We start from the raw sequence: 4,998 nt of genomic DNA, 5'->3' as shown, positions 1-4,998 counted from the left end.
TTAGTTACAGTTTTGCTTTGATTCTTGTTCTTGGAAGACTAATCCAGTGGCTGGTTAGTCCCTAGGCTTTGGGTTTAGGAAGCATTTTGTCCTGTGGCTGTGAGCTGAGTGAGTGCAGTGACCCATCTGACTCCTGACTTGGCAGCTGGGATCAGAGACAAAAAGCCTAGATCTAGTCTGTAAGAGGCCAAAACACTTTCCTGCAGGAGGCAACCCATTGGAGGTCCTCAAGAAGAGGCTGGAAAAGCATTGGTCAGGGATGATCTAGGAGTTGGTGTCCCTATGTTCTCCTATGGGTATTTCCCATGCTTCTGGGCTTTGCTGGTTGCCGTATGGGGACAGGAAGGAATTTTTCCCCCTTCTGTTGCTACAGGGGTTGGGGGTAGGAGGGTGCATTTCACCTTCCTTAGAAGCATTGGGTGTTGGCTGCAGCTGACGAAAGGGATCTTGACTGTGGAAGACCTGCGGTCCTTCTGGGACTAAAAGTTGGAGGTTCCTAGCTAGAGGGTCTTGCCTCTTCTCCACATTTGGGGTCAGGAATGCATTTTACCCTATGCTCAGGTTGGTGCAGACAGTGAGGGGTTGCCTTCCTCTGTAGCAGGGGGGACATGTGGCCCTCTTCCTTGGATCTCTTGAGCATATTTTAACAGCCCTCACAGCAGCAGGACATTAGCTATTGTTGTCTTCCAGCTTTATCTGTGGCAGGTTACAGTGCAATGCTTTCTGGATGGGTCTGGGTTGACTGTGTAGTTTTACTAATCTGCTAGACACTGGATTTTATGGGGTGTTTTGGATAGGCATGATTCTGCCTCAAATGGGGTTAGACTAGACGGCCTCTGGACGGCCCTCCCAGCCCTGCTTTTCCATGATTTGGTGATCCTAAGGCATAGTTTCCCCTGCACTACAGGCAAAAGTCGCTGCCCTGCCCAGGAAGAAGGGCTGAGCCCCAGGGAGCAGTAGGCCAGGCAGGGGGCACCTGAGATGATAAAGAACTGTCTCATCCCCCTTCCCACTGCAGAGCCCCTGCCTTCATGCTAGAAGGCGTTTGAGGGTGGGGCTGAATTCACTGCAGCTGGTGATCTGTGCTATGAGATAAAGCAATAAATTGTACCTGGGTGTCTGCCAGCGCTGCTCCGTACTTCTGTTTGCAGGCTGCAGTCACATCATGCGCTGCCTCAACTTGCCTTTGGGCAGGATCCCGCAGCAGACACCCCACTCACCTAGACTGCAGTACATGGCCCAAGCCCCTGGTGGTAAACCCTGTCTCACAGAGGGATGGCTTTTCTGGTTTGAGTCCAACCTTTGGAGTTATTTGCTTTAACGTCTCATTTTTAAGTCAAAGCCCCTGCTGACCAAAGCCTGTGTCTACACAGAGAAGGCATAACCAGCATTAGCAGATTTAGTCATGCTGGCTTAAATCTAGTGAGCTCAGGTAACGGGGACCTAGGAACGTAGGATTGGAAGGAGCCTCCCCGGCCATGAAGTCCAGTCCGTTGTGCTCAGTTGGACATTAACCAAAGGACTCCCCAGAAGTGCCACTGTAAAGCCGCACCCCCAACGACAAGGCATAATACCCCCCACACTAAGAACACCCTGTCACATGCCAGGGGTAAAAGCAGGGGGTGACAAGGGCACTGCCTATGCTCTGCCACTCGAATGACAGAGCAAGTAGGTGGTTAATGTGTGCTCATAAGATCCAAGGAAAAGGCCCAAGCCCCACGCCGTAGAGGAAGGAAAACCCTCCCAGTCCATGCCAGTCTGACCTAGGGGGAAAATTTCTTCTCAATTTGGGATTTGCCAATCAGTGTGAGCCCAAATAGAAGAGAAACACCCCCTAGCCAGGAACCTCTGGGCTTTATTATAACTTCTGGCAGGAGCTTCAGCCAAAACTCCCCCACCATCCCACAAGACATTCAGAAGAAGGTGGGAAAGACACTAGAAACCAGGAAAATTCATGAGGGGAGAGGAAAAAATCCCTTCTGGGCAACCAGGAAAAGACCTGAGGCATCAGGTCACCAGATACCTTCCACACTCAAGGCAGTTTGCTCTAGTATGCACCAATTTGAGGACCACAAACACTGGTTCCACCTTACACAAGGACCAGTGTGCCAGGATGCTCTGTTATATCACACTGTCTCTTCCAGAAATATATCCAGTCTAATCTTCAAGAGATGTAACAATAGCAGGGGCCTCTCATGGTATGGGCTTTGGGGCAGGCTGTGCAATATGCGCCGTGGATGTGTACTCAACTGGCTCAGCACACAGTCATGTCCAGGCTGTTGCAACTTCACGGTTGCCATCCAAGGCTGCTAGATGAAAGCTAGCTGGGGTATCCCTCCCCTGCTCCAGCTGCTGGATAGTCACACTCTGTCCTGCCCTGACAGTTTGCACACTCAATCTAATACAACCCTTTCCTGTTTGCACAAAGCCACTATTAGATTGTTTCTTTTCCTCTTAGGTGCTTCCCAGAAGGACGAAGATCTCCCTCCACCCCTGCCTCCCATCACCTGCAGCTTTGTTCCCTGCTGGTGTATTCCAGCAATGGCCTTCGAACCAACCCATTTGTGAAAATCTCCCTTGAAAAGATAATCCAGTCCTTTTGTGCTTCTGTCACTCCCTGCCCCACAGCCGTCCCCAGTCCCAGCAGTGGCAGTAGCCACTGCCTCACTTGATACAGTGAAATAATTGCTCCAGTCTGGCACTAACTACAACAGGGGGCTGCCATTACTTCCTGAAGGTCCTGGCTTGCTGTATCCACCCAATGGAGTGACGTGAGCATGCATTTGTAGGGAAGAAGGTATTGACATTGTGGCCCAAAGTGCCACTCGTGTTAAATACTAAGGGTGAGTTTCCAGACAACCATCCTGCTCATGTCATGTCCTGTGCCATACAGAATGGAAATGCCTATGCCACATGCTGACGGTTACATGGAGGCAGGTTGTCTGAATTTCTTAGTCTTGTACCCAACTCCAAAATGTTGCTAGATGTGTTTGTCCTGTCCTTCTCCACCAGCTATGGCAGACAGCACTGGGAGGGAACTGTTGGTCCTGCTCTCACCACCCAGCTCTGACGTGTCCAGTTTGTGAGATGTGACTGCGGTGTCTGTACGGTTATTAAAAGACTGTCCTTAGAACAGAGGTGTAGGGTGTGTGATGTGTTCGTCACTGTGCGTTCCCTCATTGTGAAATCAGGAAAGCAATCTTGAGGCTGGTGATGACAGTGGAAGATCTAAGGCATGATCTGGAGGCAGGGATAGCGTAGGTGGCCCTGCTTAGATGCCTCCCAAGCCCTGGCTGTGATAATGACCTCAGCCCCAACCTGCCCACTTCCTGATCCCTAGTGTGCTCTGCTCTGCCATGGACCTCAACTTAGTAGCACTCCCAGATACTGCGACCCTGCAATTCAGTGAGCCCCAGGTCTGGACTGCACAGCCCCTGGTGTGGACTTCTTCAGCATCAGTGCTCTGGTGCAGTACTGCAGTTCCAGACACGGTTGCTGCTGCTCCCCTCACAGATTCACAGAAGTTTAAGGCTGGAAGGGACCTCGTGAGATCATCGATCATGCCCTTTGCTCTTGAGGCGAGCTGTTCCAGCCCTAGGCCCTGACACTTCTTTGCTGTTGCAATGCTCCCCTGACTAGCGTCATTCCTGCTGGTCCTTAGTAGACCCTGGTCTGTTTGCATTAGTTCTGGATATCAGCTCCTTGCCTTTCCATTCTCACGTGGCCCCAGAAATACATCCGCACGTGATTTCCCCCTTTGAGCATTTTGCTCACAGACACTTCCTCCTCCTGTGATATATTGTAGCTCTTTTAACCCTAGCCCTTGCCCTCGTTCCCTGGACTCTGGAAGCTGAGTGATCACTAACCCCCTTGACAGGAGCACAAGGACTTATTTCTGGTGATTTGACTAAACAAAGCCACAGAGCCAGGCTGGGTTGTATCACTATGGGGATGCACCAGGTCATTAGGGAAGTAAATAGGAGGGGGCTCTAGGTGACAGCCTGTGAGCTGGTCCCACAGGATGAGGGATGGTACAAAAAGCATTTTTGGTGAGTATCTGGGCTTCCAAGAGAAGTGTTGGAGTGATGTTGTAGCCATGAGGGCCTATAACAGTGATTCTCATCCAGGTTGTATCAGGAGGTGCAAAACTACCCTGCCTCTCACACAATCCTAATCGCTCCCACTAGCCTAGTGCACTGGGGCACCTCATTCTTTGCAACAGAAGAATTGCTCTATTATTTTTCTGTAGCCAAACGATGCATCAAAACTAAGAGCTGGCATTTTCCACGGGCTGCCTTGTGTGTATGGAGCGGTGAAAAGCTTGAGAACCACTGGTCTATCAGGTGCAAATCTGCCCTGCCTCTCACCACAATGCTAACCATCACCGCTAGGTGGCTTGATAGAGCCATGATAGAGCTCTGGAAATGCAGGTGATTTTGTCTGTTTTCCATCTGAGCCAAAAGAGAAAAGAAAAGTAAATAAATACATGAGGGTAAGGCAAGCAGGAGCATTTTCAGTTTTCTCTGAGAGACGAGAAATAGAAAAAAATAGTCATTTCAGGCCTCCTAATGCTTTGAGATGTCAACCCAGAACTTCATTTTCATAGATTTCATAGACCTTAGGGCTGGAAGGGACCTCGGGAGATCATCGAGTCCAGCCCCCTGCCCAAAGGGCAGGAAGTCAGCTGGGGTCATAGGATCCCAGCAAGATAAGCATCCAATTTACTCTTGAAGGTGTTCAATGTAGGTGCTTGAACCACCTCCGCTGGCAGACTGTTCCAGACCTTGGGGGCTCGGACAGTAAAGAAATTCTTCCTTATGTCCAGCCTGAAATGGTCTTGCAGGAGTTTGTGACCGTTCGACCTCGTCATCCCTTGGGGCGCTCTGGTGAACAAACGTTCCCCCAGATCCTGGTGGTCACCCTGATAAACTTATAGGTGGCCATCAGATCACCCCTGAGCCTGCACTTTTCCAGGCTAAAGAGCCCCATGGCTCTCAG

General features: G+C 50.4%; 1 protein-coding gene across 2 annotated transcripts in view; it reads left to right on the top strand.

The window, feature by feature from the left end:
• Positions 1-3,133, top strand: part of TNNI1 (troponin I1, slow skeletal type) — a 15,843-nt gene extending 12,710 nt beyond the window's left edge. For both annotated transcript variants that reach the window (XM_019546338.1, XM_019546339.1), the window contains one exon: positions 2,459-3,133. The gene's annotated coding sequence lies outside the window, so the exon portion shown is untranslated. The remainder of the gene's footprint in view (positions 1-2,458) is intronic.
• The last annotated feature ends 1,865 nt before the right edge of the window (positions 3,134-4,998 follow it).

This window comes from Crocodylus porosus, unplaced genomic scaffold, assembly GCF_001723895.1.
Source record: "Crocodylus porosus isolate Cpor-Errol unplaced genomic scaffold, CroPor_comp1, whole genome shotgun sequence".
Taxonomy (NCBI): domain Eukaryota; kingdom Metazoa; phylum Chordata; order Crocodylia; family Crocodylidae; genus Crocodylus; species Crocodylus porosus.
This window is presented reverse-complemented; position numbering and strand designations above follow the sequence as displayed.